This window comes from Meles meles, chromosome 17 (genome assembly GCF_922984935.1).
Source record: "Meles meles chromosome 17, mMelMel3.1 paternal haplotype, whole genome shotgun sequence".
Lineage (NCBI taxonomy): Eukaryota > Metazoa > Chordata > Mammalia > Carnivora > Mustelidae > Meles > Meles meles.
Genome location: NC_060082.1, coordinates 4713282 through 4733287, shown reverse-complemented (window position 1 = coordinate 4733287; position 20006 = coordinate 4713282). Strand labels below are relative to the sequence as shown.

At 59.0% G+C, this 20006-nt stretch overlaps 1 protein-coding gene and 1 long non-coding RNA gene across 2 annotated transcripts in view; one reads left to right on the top strand and one right to left on the bottom strand.

The window, feature by feature from the left end:
- Window positions 1–131: 131 nt before the first annotated feature.
- On the bottom strand, window positions 132–9198 carry LOC123927525. Its single transcript, XR_006815480.1, has 2 exons — window positions 8961–9198; window positions 132–478 (listed from the first exon to the last, which is right to left on the bottom strand). It is a non-coding gene; the product is annotated as an uncharacterized LOC123927525 (long non-coding RNA).
- The window catches only part of KCNJ10 (potassium inwardly rectifying channel subfamily J member 10), a 28045-nt gene continuing 14564 nt past the window's right edge, over window positions 6526–20006 (top strand). The window contains exon 1 of the mRNA XM_045982150.1: window positions 6526–6835. The gene's annotated coding sequence lies outside the window, so the exon portion shown is untranslated. The remainder of the gene's footprint in view (window positions 6836–20006) is intronic.

Genomic DNA, 20006 nt, shown 5'->3' with positions numbered 1-20006 from the left:
AATGTGACCCAAAGGATTTGCTTCGCTGCCTTGAACCACAGTTGTTCTGCTTTTCACAGGGCAAGGACACGTGCAAATATCCCCTTTCAGCCTACTTCCCCGGGCGTGCAGATCAAACAAGGCAATAGAAATAGAAGGGCTTTAAAATGTATTTTGTTAATAGCGAAAAGTCTAGAAACAACCCAAACTTCCGACAGAGAGAAGAGCCCAGGTTAGGGCTTAAAACTGTTCATCAGCAAACTTCGGTGGAGGCCAAGGCCTGGGCAGTGTGCTTGGTGGGGGGTGGCTACAGAAATGACTTGGTCTCTGCACATCTGGAGCTCACGGTCCAGCGGGGGGACAAAGACGTGCAGACACGTCACAGTAACGTCACTGCTGGTCATCATCGAGCGGTGGTTGTGGACTAGAGGACTCATCTGACAGCCCGCGCAGGGACCCCACGGGCTGGGGCTGATCTTCTCCATTTACGGATGAGAAGCTGAAACAGAGAAAGACGATTTGCCAGATGTCACAGAGGCAGAGACGGTGGTTAGACTCACCCCAGTGTGTCCCTGCCACTCCGCGGGCTCGTCACGAGACCACGGGACCTGGGGAAAGCAATAGCTGTGATGTGGGGACATAATCAGCTGCTATGTTCACATAGGAAAATCTGCGCGGAGACACAGTCTTGCAGGAAAAAGCAGCACGTACAGACGTTCTTGTAAGTTGCTCATCGCCATAGAAATAGGTGTCAGGACCCCGATAAAAACTCAGAGCAGAATTTGGAGAAATATGAATATTTCAGTGCTCATTTTCCCCGGGGAAAACATTAAAAGCAGAGAGTGGTATACAAATGGCCGTTGTATGACTGGTACTATCATACCCAACATATTGATCTGTTCTTCTCCAGATTCCTTTAAGTTGGAATAAGAAGTTAGGAGCCAGAGGAGAAGGGAGATGTTGAAATGGACACTAGAGGGTTAAAAGTTGCTTGAATGGTCTGCTAAGTTGGAAAAAGTAGTTCTGTGTAATGTAATCTCAGGAGGCAGTGATCTGGGTTCAAGTCTCAACTCTGTCCACTGCAAGCTGGGTGACTTTGAGCCAGTTGCTTAACCTCTCTGAACGGTTTCTTCATCCAAGAAACGAGAATAACTCTATTGTCCACCTCCTGGGCATTGTCATGAGTCTTACATGAGACAATTCCTGCACCCTGGAAGTACTCATAAGCTACTAGATCTCCCTTCTCCTCCTTGTTACCCTCATCCCAGGCATCCCCTGAGATCCCCACCCACCCTGGGCTGCCTTCCTCTGCTCTGGTACCACCTAGTGAGACCTGCAGAGGGCACTCCTGGTCCACTGCCCTCCTCTCCCCAGCACTCTTGCCCATGTTTCTTGTTCCAAGTGGAAATACCAAGTTTTCAGCCCAAGATTGGCATCAGGAGGGCTGTTAAAGTCCCAGTCACCATCCCTGTCTCCTGGGCCTGGCCCTGTCACCTGAGCCTTGGGACTGCAAGCCTGCCCTTCTCTGTCCTGCCAAGCGGCTGCTCACGTTGGTTCTGCTGTGCCAGGAGCTCCGAGAGACGAAACCGGACCCCTGGGCAAAAGCTCATTTGCATAGAACTGGCCCCATTTCTTGAGGGTGGGGGCGATGGGGCTGGCAGGGCATTCAGAGGGTGCCCGGCAGCCCCCTGCCTCAGTAAGTCTGACCACCAGCCCGCCTCCGATTTACCCACCCCTGCAGGTCCTGGGACTTTCCCGGGCCTCTAACCTCAGTCCCTTGTTTATCACTGAACTTGAACAGAGGGAGGGGAAAGAAAGTTTTCTTAGGTTCCAGGGTACAGAAAAATGGGCAAGATCCCAGCTTTCAGGTATTGTGACAGAGCAAGCAACGTTACAAGGAATTAGCAAAACATGTCGCTTTGGAACTGGAGAATGTTGAGGGTGGGAGGGCCACAGCTGGAGCCACATCGGGTCCATAAGGAACCGTGTTACCAAGTAGAAAAAGGAGCCGGCTCTGGGCAGGTTCATTCCTTATGGTGTGTAGCTTGGAGAGCAAGTGGTGCTTTGGGGCAAAAATAAAAACAAAAAGGGGAATCCCTCTAGCGGGCACGGCTCTGAGCCAGGGTGTAAGGATTGGCAAGGTAGATGCAGTTCAGTTCTCAGCTTGCCCCCCTCCGTGAGTGCCTTTGTGCAGTCCACAAACCGTGCAGCTGTACGTGGGAGCCCAGGGACTAACCAATCTGGGAAGGTTTCCTTGAGCGAGATCATGAGACTTCTCGGGTAAAATCTTGGAGGTGGGAGAGGAAGTATGATGGGAAAACAGGAGATGGTTGAGGATATGGGTTTAATGGAACAGGGGAGGCCCATCTGGCAGAAATGATAATAATTTTCACAAATTCGAGGGAGTCTGGGCCCTCGAAGAGTCAGAGCTGAAAGAGGATATGGTTGAAGCAGTGGCTGCAGCTGGAGGTTAGAGAGACATGGGGAGAAGCTGAGCCCAGCACCAAGACAGGTGGGACCCTAGGGGGCCCCCGGGTCTGAAGCACTTTTTGGCCCTTTGGCTTTGGCTCTTTCTGGCACAGCTGGAGAATGAGAGCCTTCTCATACACAGGTCTACCTTGCTTGATGCGATCGGGTGCCAGATGACCAGGATTTAAAAGTCATGGCATTTGGAGGTGGTCTAGAATTAGTCCTCACTCTCCAAGTGAGGGATGGGCCCCAAGAGAGCAGACAGGACTAAAAGATCCAGGCATCCCAGCTCCTGGTCCCTGCTTGTTTCTTTATTCCCCGTTGCCTTCCCGCTGCCACGGTGTTTTGGGTATTAATGGAACTTTTATCCATTGGTCCCCGTTGGAAAGATACTAGAGGAACCACCTAGTTAAAGAACTTCTAGGAAGAATCCTTTAGTAATGAGATCACGTAAGTTATGTCTCGGAAGTGTGAGTTTATGAATACTGCATTTACCGAAGGCAGAGGGTATGTATATCTAAGCAGTCCTTTCGTGACTGGGCAATGGAGCTCAGTCCCTCTCTCGCAGCTCTCCTCTGTGGTCTGAACCATCCCACGACGAGGTGCCCACTACTCGTGGAAATTGCTGAGTTAAAGTGTCGCTCGGAATCCCATAGCGAACACAGGATAGAGTCACCTCTGCTTTTTCCAGAACAAGGTCAGAGAAAACACGAAGCCGCAGTTGGAAGGAGTGAGTCCAAAAGAAGCAATTGAGAAGGAGAAAGACGCCGTTTGCTAAGCTGACGGAAGAGGAGAGGTCTTCAGAGAGAGATGCTTCCCCTGACTACGATTTAGGGGTGACCCAGAACGGGTCCTCGCTGCACCGGTGCGGCATGGGTCCCAGGAGACCATCTTACATGGTGGGCGGGGACTTCACAACCCTGGCCAATTTGTCACACTAACCTGTGCGCATGTCGACGATTCAGATTCCATTTAACACACGCAGATTCGCTCCAGTGCTCCCCTGAGACAAGCCTTGGAGTCAAACACGTGGATTCGAGTTTCCAGAACTGACATCTTCTAGCTACGTTTCCACAGGCAAGTCACCCTGCCTCTCAGACCTGTCTTTCCCATCTCAAGTAATACATCTATTTGGCGTCATAAACACTCACAGATGTCCTCACAGATGTCCCAAGTCCTTTGTCATTGGTTCCCTACTGGCTTCCTAGTGACTATCTTGGAACTTCTTTTTAATTTTTTTTTATACATGTTAGCTTTATGCCCAACATAGGGCTTGAACTCACAACCTGACCCCAAGATCGAGAGTCATATGCTCTACCAACTGAGCCAGCCAGGTGCCCTTAAGACTTCTTTGTTTTGTTGGGGCGCCTGGGTGGCTCAGTGGGTTAAGCCGCTGCCTTCGGCTCAGGTCATGATCTCAGGGTCCTGGGATCGAGCCCCGCATTGGGCTCTCTGCTCGGCAGGGAGCCTGCTTCCTTCTCTCTCTCTCTCTCTGCCTGCCTCTCTGCCTACTTGTGATCTCTCTCTGTCAAATAAATAAATAAAATATTAAAAAAAAAGACTTCTTTGTTTTGTTTAAAAAATTTTTTTAAAAATTTATTTGACAGAGAGAGACACAGCGAGAGGGGAACTCGAGAGAGGGAGAGGGAGAAGCAGGCTTCCCACCAAGCAGGGAGCCCTATGTGGGGCTCGATCCCAGGACCCTGAGATCATGACCTGAGCTGGAATCAAGAGTCAGACAGCTAACTGGCCGAGCCCCCCAGGCTCCCCTAAGTCACTCTTTTTATATTAGAAACCCATAGCTCGATGCCAGCTATCTGCGTTTCCCACAGTCTTGCACCGTGCTGTTCTAGAACTTCTAAGCTCTTTCTCATTGCCCAGTCCCATCCTCACCCTGATTTTTAGCCAATGGCTCTTCTGTTCTACAGGAAAGGCAAAGACCATTTGGAAAGAACTTCCCCAGAGACTTCTCCCTCACCAGAAGGTATCTCTTCTGCTCCTACCCTTGGGTTCCTTCCTCCCTGTGTGTCAGGGAGCTTGGATTGTGCCCAGTAAGCAAGGGGCACCCTGTCTGGATTTGATAGAAGAACACAGGGACTGACATGATGATGACAGGCTGCCTCTTCCTTTGAGAATGGAGGAAAGGGTGAAGGGTAGGTCCAGGTCCTGGGCTGTTAGTGACCTTCCTGATTCTGGTAGTGGCCTTGAAATAGAAAGGGACATCCAAGAGCAATACAGCAAAGGGAGACCTGGCAGGACTTGGTCACTTAGCTCACATGTCAAGGGATGGGGGAGAGGGAAGGGTGAAGAGGAGAGGTCACTTCGGTTTTAAAATCTGTTTGACCAGGAGAAACACAGAAATAAAGAAGTCACGAGGCTCGAGGAGGAAGCTGGTGAGTTCGGTCTGGGGCCTGTCCGGTGGAAGTGGAAATCCCCCGCCAGCAGCTGGAACCGTGAGGCTCTAGAGAAAGCCTCAGGATGAAGATAGAGGTTTGCGTGTAATCAGTGATGGGAGCCGGGGCGATGTCAGTGATGAAGGCTGGACATCAGACACAGAAAGAACAAGGACACAGGGAGAACAGAGGACGGAACCTTCCATACTGGAGGAGGGAGCTGCTGCAGGTTCGGGCGTGCAGGGCCAGTGGTGGCGGATGAGGCTGGAATGGCCCTAGGTCCAGGTCGTGGCCCAGAGCACAGCCCAGTGATGGGGCAGAGAGGAAGGGGGCAGGCCCGAGGGGCTTCACAAAGTCCATGCACTGATTAGAAAGATGAGGGGAGGGAGGATGAAGGTTCTGGGCTTGCTGTCTGGTTTCCCCTGCAGACCTTCTGGCTCGCCTACAGATTTATCTTCCTAAAATCCAGCTATGACTTCGTCCTCGGGTCAAGAGCCTCTGTGGACCTCCTTGGCCTCCAGAAGTGCAGAGCTGACCCTGAACTGGCACATTCCTCTCTGTACTCCAGGTCTTCCCCCCAACACAAACACTCTGCCTGTGGTACCCGCCCCTGTAGCCCACTACCCTCCCGGAGGGGCAACCTATGTGCCCCGTACATTTGCTCATCCTATGGCTTTTAGAGGCGAAACTAAACTAACAATGTCAAGTTTCTTTGTTTGTGGGTTTTTTTTTTTTTTTGCAAGATATATATCAACTCAGTACGGTAATACTGGTTACTGATCAGTAATTAAATATCTAAGTATTGATGGTGAACAAAATCAGGGAAATAATTCTTTCCTTAATAAACGCCGACGGTGGGAGATTGTGGGTAAGCTCCTCTCGATACTTGCATTCAGCTACGGAAAGAAGTCCTCGGCGACGAAACGGTGAGAACCACCACCTGAGCTCTGTCTAGTCTGGGGGCCACTGTACGGCTGTTTCCCACGCAGACTTGTACTTCCGAGCCCCCCCGCCCCCGCACCCCAGGACTTTGTGACTGCCGTTCCCTCTGCCTCAAAGGCCCTCCCCACCATCTCCCAAGACCCGAATCCCCGGCATTCTTTAGGGCCCTTGTCAGATGCCCCACATCTGCCAGGACCCCCTAAGTAGAGCGACCTCGCCCTTCCGCGGCCTCCAGCGCCCCCGCACCTGCGCTGCGCGCCCCGCCCCAGCGGCCCTTCGGGACCGGGACCCAGCCGGCTGCGGGCGGGGGAGGCTGTTGCGCGCACTTGGCGCCCGGGACCGCACGCAGCGCGTAGGGGACGGTGACCGGCCAGGCAGTGGTGCTAAGGGATGGAGCCGCGAAGCCCCAGAACCCAGCCCCGGCCGCCCCTTGGCGCCGCGCGTAGGGCCACCCGGCCGTCCCGGGTTCATTTCCAGCTCATTAACTTGGCCCGCCCCGCCCCGCCGCGCCCTCTCCCCGCCCTGACACGGCCACCGCCGCCGCCTCCTCTCTCCCCTGTCATCGTGCCAGCGCAGCCCCTATCGCTTCGCCCATCGTCTCGCGTCCCGCTTCCTCCCGGAGTCTGTCTGGGTCCCGCTCTTCGGGCGCGGCTCTGAGCCCTGCGCCTCCATCTGTCTGGGGCTCCGCTTCCTCGCCCCTGCGCCCCGCCCGCCTCGGCCCCTCCAATCCCGGCAGCTCGGGCCTGGCGCTCCACGTCCCCATTGGCCCGGCCGCAGCCCCCCGCCCCCGCCCGCCGGCCGCCTCCGGGCCCCTCCATTCACACAAAGTTTGGCTCCGGCGCTGTGGAGGGAGGGGGCGGCCCGGCCCGGCCCAGCTCTGCCCCCGGCCGGCCCGACCCCGGCCCTGGCCCCCGGACCAGCCCTTATCTGATCCCAGCTCCGGGTTTAAGAGTCCTGGCTCTGCCCGTCGCTCAGCTCGGTTCCTCAGTCCTGCCCGCCCCGTCCGTCCGTCCAGCTGCCCATCCGAGGGGCCACTCCACCCCGGACCCAAGGTAAGCCCCCCTGGCGGTGACGGAGGGGTGCCGCCCCGCCCTGGCCGACCCCGTCCACCTCACTCCCGGAGATAGGGGCCCCCAGCCCTTCCATCCCTACCCTGTCTGGCTTCAGCGGTAAGAGCCTGCTCCCCAGCCTCCCACCTCAGCAACCCCAAACGGACCCTCCGGGGAAGGACTCCCCGAGAAGGAAGCTTGGCCAAGCTGGTCACCTCAAGCGCATTAGGCTGAGGAAGGGGCTTTCTTGATGCCCTTCCTACGAGGCGGACCTGGCATCCCATCATAGCCCTCTCAAGGAACACAGTGACCACCGCCTACATAGGACCACGCATCCCCCACACAGGCCTCAAGACAGCGCCCCCTCTTCCCAGGGTCATCAAGTTACTCCCACTCCCGTGCCAGCCTGTCCCCCCTCCCCACGCAGTGACACTCACATAGTGACACCCATTGATCGCAAGCTCCCACATGGGAAGAGAGACGCGTACGCCTGGATTCAGGAGCCCTGGCAGCCTGGTGTGCCTGGGACCCCTGCCCATCCTGCCCCTTCCCTCCACTCCCACTTGGTGGGCTGTTCCCGCTCCCCCTCCTCACCTCTGCCCCCCTCCCCCAGCTGTATCCCAGTAGGCTCCCTAGGAAGAGCCCAGCAGAGCAGCTCCTGCTGGATTAGGAGGCCAGAAGGAGCTGCCCTTCCCCATCCCACTCCTGTTCCCCGCCAGGAACTGACCAAGGTGACCGGTGTTAGCAGAGAGGCGAGGGTTCCAGCTTCCTGATTTGGGGGCCGAGAGCTGAGTCCTGGGATGGGTAGAATGGGTAGAAGGACAAAACCGGGACAAGTGGGAGTCAGGCCTCTGGCCACCTGAGACTTCATTCCTATTACCAGAGCACCCCAGGGTGAGGCGGATGGGAAGTGGGGGTGGCAGAGAAGCCGGGCACAAATCTGGACCCAAAGGCTCACAGCCTGGTTATGTTGCTTATCAATACAAATTCTTGCTGAAGATTGTTTGGCTGGTCTGCCTTGCCTGGGTGTTTGATTTTTTTCCCCACTGGGACTGCTTAGGGAGGTCCAGGCAGGAGGGAAAAGGAGACGGAAGATTTGGGGCCCTCGAGTGGGGACGGGTGTTTAGGGGTGCCCAGCAGGGCCTGGAGGGCGTCAAGAAATCAGCCCTGAGGAGGGGCCGGCGACCGCCCCTGACTTGCACTGGGTCCGTTTCCAAACTGTCTCCCTGACCTCTATGACTTTCTGAACATGTTCTCACAAGGGTGGGCACCGTCCTGTGCCCAGGGGTAGGGTCTGCTTCCTCCTCAGGGCGTAGGCTGGGTCTGGGGGACCCCGTGGGGAAGGAAGCAGGTGTCCTGGCTCCTAGCTAGTTCTTCAGGGAGCAGGAAGTGAGGGAGGGGGAGGGACGGCGTCGTGCCAGGGAGAGGGGCCAGGGCCGCTCAGCGGAGGACTAGGCATGGCCCAGGCAGTGCAACTCCCTTCTCCCCGCCCCTCTGTCCTTTGGTGGTGGTGGCGAGGGAGGGAGAGAGGGGGTGTTGGGGGGTGATCTGGGCCAGTCCAGCCTCCCAAAGCCCTTGCCAGCCTGGGTCCTGAAAGGAGCCGCTGTTTTCTGAGCTGTCCCCCCCAGCCGGAGCCTGAGCAGCCAACTTGTCTCAGTGGGTATCGAATGGCAATGACTCCACGGAACGGAGGGGTGGGGAGTGGCAGGGTTATGGGCCCATTCCTTCTGTGGTTCTCATGCCGAATCCCACTCCCGCCCCCTACCCCGTGGGGGAAAAAGCCGGGTCTTCCCAACATCGGTCCCACATCCAGTCTAGGGTCCCTCGTGTTTGCACGGGAGGCACCCACCGGCACCCCTCACCTCTTCCCTGTGCCCCACTGACTGGTGCACGGTGCCCCTCCCCGCACCTCCACGCACAAGCTCACCCATAGCTCTGGCTGGTTTGGCTTGGGCTGGAAGGGAAGGGCCTGGCAGGAGACCCCGGGGCCTCCTTCCCTGTCCTCCCTAGGGACAGGGGAGGCTGGGACACTTGGATCTGGGTAGGCTCAAACGACATCCTCTGGGGTCATCCTGGGATTGGTGGGATGGGGGCTTTAGGGCCCTGGGGGTGAGTCAGACAGAAATACCTGCTTCTTCAGAAGAGAAAAGGCCTCTTGGGTCTCCTAGCAGGATGCTTGGTTTCTGCACACGATGTGGAAGATAGGCTGAGCCCCCTGGCATTGGTGGGGAGAGAAGGAGGCCTCGGGCAATGGAGCCCCCAATTTTGCTGCCAAGGGTTATGTAGGACGGAAGGAAACATCTTCCGCTCTCCCTCCCCTTCCCGGCCTAGATTCTTCTCTTGCCTGACTGGTCAGTGCCACCATCCAGGCTGAGGCCAAGCTGTCTGGGACAGTGGTGAGGCCCTGGAAGGGGCAGAGAGGCCACGGAGAGGGAACCGCAGAAGGGTAGCGGGCAGGCAGATTTGGACTCCGAGTGTCGAGTGCCCGGTGAAGGGCGGTCAGTGGGGGCAGCTCCCGGACTTGGAGTTTCCCGAGTGTGCCCCTCCCCCGTCTGTCCCACGGGCTGAGCTCAGTGATTTTCTTCCTTCACCGTGTGTTCACATCCATGTTGCTGCCGTGTGCGTGGCCCCGGCACACCCCCTCTTCACCCCCTCCCCCGCCAGAACCTTGAAAGGGCAAAGAGGGGGGGATTGTGGGAAAAACTCTCCCGTGGGTGTCTGCGGGCTCGGAGCTGGATTTGAGGCAGTGGGCAGAAGGCAGGGGGGCTGGCTCTGGAATGTGAGAAGTCGGAACCTGCTGGGGTGGCCCAGAGAAGCCGGGGCTGAGAGCAGGAGCATTTCTGGCTTCTCAAGACCTAAAGTCAAAGTATTGGGCCCTTCCGCTCTCCTGCCAGGGTCAGAAGGCCCGGGAAAGCGGCGGGGGGAGGGGGGGGCGGCGGGGGGGGGCTGCCCCTGGGAGGACTTGGGTTCGACTCTGGGAAGCGCATCCCATTCGAGGAAAGAAATCTGAAATGGAGATGGCAAAGAACAGGAGGCCACCTTCTGGAACCGAAAACAGACCCCCAAGCCCATCACGAAGGCTTCTAGGGGAGCTGGGACACTCCACTCAGTGATGGGCACGGGGATGACGTGGCAACTGTCGGGACCGGGGGAGACCGCTCCGGGTGGCCGCCCCTCTACGGCGCTGGCCCAGGGCTCCCTCCTGCTCTGGCCCTGCCTGGGAGGCCGCAGCTAGAGCCGCGAAGAGGGCAGCCTTGCAGTCAGACTTGCCGGGTTTCAGTCCTGCTTCCAGCACTTTGCCCCGAGGCCCCTCATGTTTACCCCAGGGACAGGGGACGGTGACAGTGGGGGATGGAGAGTCAGACTCCGTGGAGGGCTTGGATGGTGCTCAGGTCCTAAAAAGTGTGCTTGCTGCTGTGGTGTCCGCGCTCTCTGACCCCACTCTGTGGGCTCTCCCGGTTCCCTGACCCACTCCCCGGCTCTCCCGCAGTCCAGCCAGCAAGGCCCGGCTTCTGTCCCTCTACCCTCCCCGAGTCTGGCACGGCGGGAGGAGATGCCTGTCTTCATTCCCACAGCTGGGCCGTCTCGTGGGCTGGGGCTCCTCAGCCGTGGCTCCTTCCCCTGTTTGCAGCAGGCGGACGTCCTGTCTTCGGCTACGGTCCAGTAGGTGTGCCTCGGCTGCTGAGTCCCCCTAAAACAGACTCTTGGGCCTTCTGGAGCAACTTCTCCCGTCCAGCTCCTTGCCTGCACTGCACAGCTCCCCCAGCCCGCGCAGCCCCACCTGTTCACGGGTGCCCGGGTCTCCCTCACTCGGGCTTGCGTGCCTGCGCCTTCCTCCATCCGCCCGCCAGTCCCCTGGGTGCCCACAGCAGCCTCCGTAACCGCCTCCCTGACTCCAGCCTCTCTCCTTGGCTCCCTCCCTTTCCCCTTTCCTCCACTGGAACTGTCACCACAAAGCACCTGTTTCCTCTTGTCCCTTTCTTCCCCAGACATCCCCGTTGGCTTTCACATTCAAACTCCAATCAAGGTCTTCGGGATACTTTGTGGAAGACTTCCCCCTGCCCTCTGGCACCCCACCTTTGGGGACTGCTGTCTTCAGACCTTGTTCTGGGGAAGGATGAGTCCCCCGGCAGCTCTCGGGCTTCCCCCCTCCTTTCCCTCTGGGCCCTCACCTTCCAAGCCCACCCCCCACCACCATTTCCATCCCCGTTTCCCCAGCTGCCCTGCCCACTTGTACCCCTGCTTCTCAGCATTCTGCTTGTCCTTTGTCCCTGTGTCTGTTACTTTGCCCAGACCCTAGGCAATGGGAATGTTGGGAGGGGACGTCCTGTCTCCTTCATTACACGGGGCTCCTCTGGGGTGGGGCCATGCCCCTGCAGCCCTGGACATTTCTGACCCTGCAGAGCAAGGGCCTCTCTTCCCTCCCTGGACCCCTCAGCTCCGAGGAACAGAGTGCCCCCCGGCCAGCTAGACTCTAGGTAGGACACCTTCCTAGATGCTGATTCTTGGTGGGAGGACCGTGACATTAGAGGCTTCTGAGTGTCTGGGGGTGGGGTGTATGGATGTAAGACCCGATTATTCAACTCTCTAGGGAACTTCAAGAAAAGCCACTCTCTGGCAATGGGCCCATCCTGTAGAGATGGCTTCACCCTAAGATTGCAAGCAGCAGACCCCAGAACCCCCCATTTCCAGTCCTTTAGGCACTGTTGGCCCAAACACAGAAACTCATGTGGGGATCCACTGAGCCTTTCTCTTCTCGCCAGGGAGGTCTACCCCCGCCCGATGCCGGGCTTGTTGGCAGGCATCCAGGGTGGAGAAGGGGTGAAGGTCAGAGCCCAGCCTGGTGCGGCCCCCTTGTCTTGAGCACACCCCTAGGGAAGGAGTTTGCAACCTGGCAGACCTGTGGGGACACCTCCTGGGAGGGCCCAGGCCCGACCTCCTAGTGTCACATTGTCCCTGGGACTGTCCCTGAGCCCTACCCTCCACCCTCGTCCCAAACAGCGGACCCAGGCACATAGCTTCTCCCCACGTCGAACCCTCCCTTGTTGGCCCTCCGATAAACAAGACACGGGCAGCTGGCAAGGGGAGCGCGAGTATGTCTGACGGAGTCTAGGTCACTGCTTCCCAAGCCTCATCATCCCAAGACCCCCTGACGCTCTTAAAAATGCAGGCTCAAGAGATCTTTTTTTCTGTGGGTGACACTTACTGGTACGTGAGAAATGAAAAACCGAGGAGGCTTAAATATGTATTAGTTTGTTTAAAAACCCAAACCCATCACCTGTCCACCTAAGTGATGTCTTTTCAATGGAAAACAGCCGTATTTTTAAAAACAAAGGAACACAAAGTTTCGTAAGAAGAGTGGCGGTGTCTTGCATTTTCACAAATCTTTTGAACGTGTGTCTACACGGCAGACAGACGATTCTTCGTATCTGCTTCTGCATTCAATTTGTTGCCATATCATGTGTCCCTGAGCTTCTGGAAAACTCCACTGAACCCTCACGAGAGAATGAGAGCAAAGGAAGCAAGTCCCATGTAGCATTGTTGTGAAGACAGTTCTGATCTCACAGAGCCTCCGAAAGGGTCTCAGGAACCCCCAGGGTCCCTGGACCACACTTTGAGAATCACTAGTCTAGGGGAACTTCAGAAAACAGTTTCAAAGCCCCATGTGCCCCCCCCCCCCCCCGCCCAGCCCAGCCAAGCAGAGCGTCCTGGCTGATCGCCGTTGGCTGCCCCGGCTCCTCTGACCGTGCTCACGGGGTGGGGGACAGTACGGGGTGGTTTAGCCTGTGGGGCCCCATCCTACGCTCACTAGCTGTGTGACCTTGAGCCAAGCAACCACATCTCTGTTTTCTCATCTGTAAAATGGGTCTTTAAGAAAGTGCCCACTTTTTTAGAGATGTGGAGAATTACCGGACGTAATTCTAGAAAAAGGGTTAGTGTGGTGCTACATGACACGGGCTCTGACTCACTCTCACAGCCTTGCCCTGAAACCCCTGGGCCCTGAAGGGGGAAGCGGCACAAGGGTCCTTCCCGTGCGGCTGAGCGGGCTTCCCAGTCCGGGGAAGGAAAGGGACCTGGGCCAGGTCCTGGGAAGGTGAACAGGACTGCCTGCCCCAAACCCTGGAGTTCTAACTGTTAGCCCCTGCGTCCCCCCAGCGGACTCATTTGGGAGCCGGGGTGAGGCTCAGAACCATAGGACAAGGAGAAGGAAGCAAGTGAGACATCAGGCCCAGAGCAGTACAGAGGAAGCCTGGAGGGCAGATCACAGGCAGGGCCTCGGGCCACCAGCACAACTGAGAAGTGGAGGAAGGGAGAGCGCCGGGGAGGAGGTGTGTAAGCCCAGCCGATCTCTCTGTCCGGCCTTGTGGGGGCAGTTCTGTAAAGTGGCCTCGGCCCTCTTTCCCCAGGGGTTTCTGTCTCAGAGCGGAGGAAATCTGGATTGGGCAACCCTGCTGGTCACGGGGTGCCTCTTCCCTGCTCGCTGCCCGTAGCCCCTTCCCAGGTCCCGCCTCAGCAGTCCGGGCCCTGTCGCACCCACACCACCGCACCCCGCCTGGCCCGCTGAGCCTCGGAGCCTGGGGGCAGCACCCAGCGCCCAGCGAGTGGTAAGGCCACGCAGGGTACTGATGGTGTTGCGGGCGTGCTGGTGTCCCCTGGGCGGGAGGAGAGAAGCCCCTTCCCCGCACCCTGCAGGGAGCTAGTCCTGGCTCTTTGGCTCTCCAGCTGCAGTCCCGGGAGCTGAGGCCTAAGACCGCAGACGCCCCACACCCTAGCACACTCCAATTTTGCCTCCCATGGCGGCTCACATCCCCCCTGCAGCCCCCGAGAGACCTGGCGGGCTTAGGTTTGGGGCTTTGCTGTCTGTCGCTCTGTTCTCCTCTCCTGCCCACACGGTTCCCTGCTCCGGGGAAAAGCTGAGGCAACAAGTGGGTGGGCTCCAGCTCCCTGCCTGCTTCTTTCCAGGCCCAGCCCGGTCTCCGCAGCCCCCCCCCCCGCCCCATCCCCCATCGTTACCAGTCCCTATGGCTTTTTCCACTTGCCAGGGCCTTTGTGGCCGCGGCTGGTTTGGGGGCCCTAGGCTAGTCTCCCTCTGCTGTCTCCCTGGGGGAGCCCCTCGGGGCTAAGATCGCTCCAGTCCCAGCCCTGCCGGCCCCTGCCTCCACAGGCAGGGCCAGCAGCCCCCCAGCTCCCTCCTCTGGGCTGTGGGACTGGGAGAGGGCCGAGGGGCTGGCTGTGCATACTAATGGCCTGCCCATTGTCAAAGCCCCTTTGTGCCGCAGAGCTCCATTGAGGCGGCTCTGGGGCGGGCACAATGGGGGCTCTGTCCCTGAGTTCCCCCAAACAGTCACCTGCTTTCAAAGCCTCCCCCCACCGCCACCCCCGCCCGCCCGAGTGTCCGGAGGGCCAAGACAGCGCGGGGGAGTGGGCCCGGGGCCAGGGGGGATGGGCAGGAGGCGACCCCCCCCACACACCCCGGGAGCAGGCCAGGGAGATGGGCACTGGTGGGGAGAGGCCCAGCTCCCAGGGCGTGGGGATGGGGGTACGGTCTGCGGAGGGAGTGGAATGCAGGTTCCGTGAGGTCAGCAATGAGGAAGGGGTGCTCACAGCACCCACTCCTCCGTTCCACATGCCCAGCCTGGGCCGGCGGCTGCCCGCCTGGGCCCCTCCCCCACGGGGCTCATATATGCGGAGACACACAGGCACACAGTCATCTCTGCAGCCCTACACACGGATGCCACGCGCGCGCGCCGGAGCCTGCACCCGCCGTCCTGCCGCCGTCCTCCGGCGTATGCACCTGCACGGCTGCCCCCGCCCCGCCTCACCCCTGCCCCCCTAGGCCCCCCTCCACGGCCTTCCTGCCACCGCCCCCCTTGCCCTCGCTGCCCCCTGCTGCTCCAACACAGGTTATAACAAGTTTGTACTTGTTGTGACCTCGAGAATGGAGCCCTGGGGCGGGGAATGTCCTGCTGCCCCAGACCGGGCTGCTTACACGTTAACCATGGACACGGCCTCCTCCGCTGAACTCCCCGCCTCCCCCCGCCTCAGGGGGTTCAGTGGTCAGGACCCCAGCCCCATAGCTGAGTCCAGCACACGGCGGTGGGGGGGGGGGTGAGCTCCGCAGGGTGATGAACCGAGCCCTCCCAGCACAGGCCCAGCGTGACTGTCCCTTGCACTTGCCCAGTGCACCCTGCGTCACAGCCCCTCATGGCCTGTCTTTCGGAAAGGCTCTGAGAGGTGACACAGCGTGTCTGAGTGGCCAAGCTAGCACTGGAAGGGAGGTCTGTGGCTCTAAGTGTGTGTTTTCTCCCGGGGTGTGTGGGGGTTACCATCTGTCTCTCGGCTTCGCTAGGTGTGCCTGCACGTGGAGTTTTAACAGAACCTTCTGGTAGCCGCTGTCCCTGGGAGCGAGCTGGGGGACTGGCAGGGCAGGGAGCGGGCAAGACAACTGGCACGGGGACCTTAAGAAGGACTCTGGGTCTAGAAAGAATCTCAGAAAGTCACCTTGACCCTTCCATTGTCTCCTCCTTCATTCCCTGCTCTCATGCGGAGCCCGCTCCTGCCATGGATTCTGCATGGCTGGAGAGAGAAACCCCAGGACCTCCTCAGCTGGGCTTTCAAGTCTGAGCTCTCTATTGATTCCAAGTCCTTAGTGATGCCTGGCTCTGATCTTCCCTGTTCATTCCCTCTGTTGGGATGTCCAGGACTCCCCTGCTGTTCTGGTCCTGGCAGCTTCTGGAAGCCTGGGGCAGGCAGTCTAAAAAGGGAAGAGACGGAGGGCCCAGCAGGACCCCAAGACCTGGGGCAGAGGATGGGGTCTCGGCAGCAGCAACTCCCTTAGCCGGACGGTGGTGCCGATGCTGGTTTGCTCTTCCACAAGGGTCCCCGAACGCTGATCTCCATGATGTTTCCCTTCCCTCAGAGTTGCACAGGACCCTTCTCCTCCTCGGCTCCCCTCCCCCTCGAATGCTGCTTCTCCGGCCGCCAGATTCTGCTTAAGCCACTTCATGTATCCGTCTTCTTCATGCGCAGTACCCTGCCTGCCCTGGCCTTACTCTCTGGTGCATCCTTCCGCCCCCGCTGTCCCTTCACACGTCCCCTGCTGGAGAGACGGCTGCCAGAAGCACCTCCTCAGGCCGGTAGTCCCCACAGGAGGGAGGACGGGGGTAGCCACTTCCGAATCCAGTTCTAGATTCATCTCGAATCCAGTTCTAGATTCATCTCGAATCTAGACGTGTCTAGGTTGAGTCTTCCTGCCACCGCTGCACCATTCTTGTCTTCAAATGGGGCAGCTGGCTTGGAAGAAGTAATGGGGGAGCAGGGAGACTCCCTCCCGGGTGAGGGGGGCCCCTTATACTCCCCTGGATGAGGGTCGGGTGAGGCTCTCTGTACACGGAACCAGTGAGGACGGAAGGAGACTGAGGCCCGTCTGGAAAGGTGGCTCCGTTCCCTAAATCTGCTTCGTGAGAACAGGGTACCCCGGGTGTCCCTCTCCCCAAAGGGTAAAGACGAGGATAGATGGCTTGGGCAGCAGGAAGTACATTTCGGTGTAATAGGAAGCATTTCCCGGGATATGGTGTTACCCGGCCAAGGGGAAGGATGGGAGAGGGGAAGGCTCACCCTCCCTGATGAGAGGGAGGGACCCACCTTTGGTGTCTCCGTGAACAGAGGCTGGGTGGCCTGGGAGGTATTTCCCATGATACTCAGAGCTCCTGGGGGCCATGGGATTTCCAGCTCTCTCAGAGAGCTCCCTTGGCCATTTCTCAGCCCCCAACAGAGAGCAGCACTGAATCTGTCCCCTCCCTACGGGCTTTCTTCCGGCCTTCCTTGGTGGCCTAGTTCTGGGTCAGCAGCTGCGAGGCCGAGGGGATCCTGGAGACCTGAGGACGGGAGGGGGCTGCCCTGGGCTGTGGCTGTGGCTGGACAGGGGAAGCGCTGAAGAGCTCGGTGGGTGACGTTCTAAAGTTGGCTCTACTCCAGCAGGCCCTTCAGGACCCGGGGTCAAGAGAGGATCTTGGAGGAGGAGACGTTGGGACAAGGAAAGAGTCAGGGTTCTTGCTCTGATTCTGATCAGAACACACGTGCTGTTGGCTAGCTGTGTGGTCGTAGGGAAGTTTCTTGTCTTTCCCAGGCCTTGGCTTCCTCTTTGGTGAAACCAGGGATTTCATTGAGGTGACCCGAGGGCCTCCCAGCATGCATACTGTGTGACCCTCCGGGGGCGAGAGGGAAAGCGTGGTCTTCACCGCAAACAGACCAGGGTTCGGCCTTAGGGCTTACCCTTCCAAAGGTCATCCTGAGCCAGTCGGCTAAACTTCTGAGTCTGGTTTGCACCCCATTCACACATGAGCAGGGACGTTACCGACCTCCCAGGAGGACAGGGTGACATCCTGCGGGCAAGGCCTAGCCCATTGCAAGGAGGGGGCAACCCCCACGGGGTGGGGGGACGCGTCCGCAGAGGCTTCCTGGAGAAAGTGGCGTCTCAGCTGAGGCCTGGAAGAAGGGTAGTGGGGTGGGGGACAGAGCTTCCCAGAGGAGGCCCCACTGCTTGCCAAGAGCTGTTGGAAAGAGGAGGCATGGCCCGTCCGAGACCTGCGAGGAGCTTGGTGTGACTGGACGGAGGCACTGGCAGGACGGAGACTGGCCAGAGGACGCTGATGCTGGGGAGGTCAGCAGGGAGGGTCATCCCAGACTCTGTCCCAGCTGTAATTCTGGGGATTCAGAGCGGGGTCATTAGCTTCCGCTCCCCCATATCCTCCTTTTCCGGCTTCTCCCATTCTCCCAAACTCAGCCTTCTTGCCCTTTGTTCTGTGGGCACGAGACGCGCTGGGCTCACCAGGGGGACTTGGTCAGTCCAGGGAGAAGCTCAAGTCCAGAGTTGTCCGACCCTGGACTGTGGAAGAGGGATCGACCTCCCTTAGAAGACTCTAGATTTCTGGCATGGAGTTCAACCTGGTCGGCACCCCCAACTGTTAAAAAGTCAGAACTTGCCCTTTGCTGGGAAGCTGGGAGGAAGGACTTACAGGGATGAAGCATGTCACACGCAGGGAGGGGACCTTGGGAGGAAAAGGTCACGTGGAATAGCAATCCTATGGGTTCTTTCAAGGAATACTTAGCGAAGCTCTAGCCTAGTCCTGCGGAGGACACAAAGGGGAACAAAATACGGGTCACGGATCAGTTCAGAAAAAAGTCTCCTGTTTGGGCAGGCGGGCCTGGTCCTTCCTGGGAGGACTGGGGCATGACCCCTATAGGAGTGACTCCCGAGGGTGCCTCCACTTGGGGGAGTTTCTCTTCCGCCTCCCCGCCCCTCCCTTCTCCAATCTTCCACCACCACCACCCAGGGCCCAGCGTCCCTCCTCACAGCTGTGAAACTTCTAAGACCACAGACTAGAAAGTGCGTGGAGGTGGGGCCCTTGGCTGGGGTCTGGTCAGCACCCCGCCCCCTGTCCTCTCTCAGGAGGGCCCCGCTTATCCCTGGGATCCAAGGAGCAGGTCCCATCAGCTTGGCCCCTGACTAGTTTCTCAGACCCTGTGGGCGGATCTGGGAACAGCTCAGGGGCTCCCTGGCCTCCCCACGCACACCCTTGTCTCCTGGGGCCTGGCCATCCTGGACTGTGAGAAGCTTGCCAGCTGCCTGGAGCCACCAAGGCTGGGGACAAGCGGGGAGTCCCTGAGGATCGTGGCTCTTCAGTCTCCCTCAGTGCACACCTTCCCATCTTGGGGACAACAAGGAGGGGGGCGAGGAGAGCGGGTTGGAAGCCTCTTCCCATTCTGGTGCCACAAGTCCCCATCAGCCTAGAAGAGGAGAAGGAAGGCGGGGCTGGCCTTGCGCGTCGCCAAGCCCACGGCGTACGGAGAGCGAAGGTTCAGGCTTAGCCGTTAAACGCCAGCGAGATACTTGGCCCCTCTGAGCCCTGTTGTCTCTAATGGAGCAGACACGCTCCTTAGCCGGCAAAGCTGGATGATAGTCATGTCTTGTAAGGGCCTTACAGATTTCACGCGCTTCATCTCACCTGTCCCTGACCACACGGTGGAAGGCTCTGCTGCCTCCTCAGGTGAGGGGACGAAGAGACTGGCTGAAGCTCCTGTGGCTCGTGAGCACAGAGCGGGGTGGCCACTAGTGGGAAAGACGACAGACGGGGGCTTCGGCTGTGTCCCGGACCGGCCAAGATAACAGACAGGCTTCATCTGTTAGGCTAACCCGGTTTGATGGAAAGCGGTTGTCTCGGTGTCACCATGGGCAGAAACATTCAGAGGCCCCGTGAGAAAAGGTAAAACGATGAGTGACACCTGCTGGGGGTGGGGGGTGGGGAGCGCGGTGGTCTGCAGCCTGCGTGGGTGACATCCCCGGCCTGAGTCAGAGCGGGGTCTCCCGGATCTCTGGTCTGCGTCCTTCCTGCCTTCCCCACGCTCCCGGTGGGTCTCGAAGCCGGAGGGGCTTTACTGAGGACACAGCAGAGGGACAGCAGCCCCTGGCCGGGGAGCCACAGGCGTCCGTCGTGGGCACCAGCAGCCCCAGTGCAGGCCGCGGTCACGTGCGAACAGTGGCGCTCTACCCCCAGAAGGGGGTGCTCAGGGACAAGTGCCCGAGGCACAGGCTGTGACCTTTGGGGCAGAATGGGGGGGCCTGGGGGGCTTGAAGCTGTCAGGAAGTTACCCCGAAGCTGGGGAACCCCCTCAAGGATTTCAGGCCGAGCTGCAGGATGTAGCCTCATTGTATGAGGCCCTGGGGCAGCTGAGGGGCGCAGGGGGGGAAGGGGAGCCTTGGGGTGGGGTTGGGGGGTGGGGGAAGGGACACCAGGTCACTGCGGCATCTCAAGGAGGTGAACTAAGGCTGGACTAAGGCAGTCTTGAGGGAGACCGAGAGACGCCCACAAAGGCAGAATGGGGGAGACCCAGCGCCCACCCGCAGGGGGGCGGGAAGGAAGCGGGGGCGACTCTGTGAAGGGGGGACACACAGAGGAGACTCCTTCGGGAGGCCAGAGGACAGGAACCTAAGCACATTGATGCTGGAATGCTCCAGAGGGCAGAGGTGAGGAGGGAGGGCTGAGCGGCAGAGGAAGGGAGACCGGGTGGCGAGAGAGTGTCATGATGGGCCCAGGGTCTGCCGGCTGCTGGGGTCGAGGCCGAGGGACGCCCTGAGCTGTGAGGACGGGGAGGTCCACGGTGCCCTCGGAGA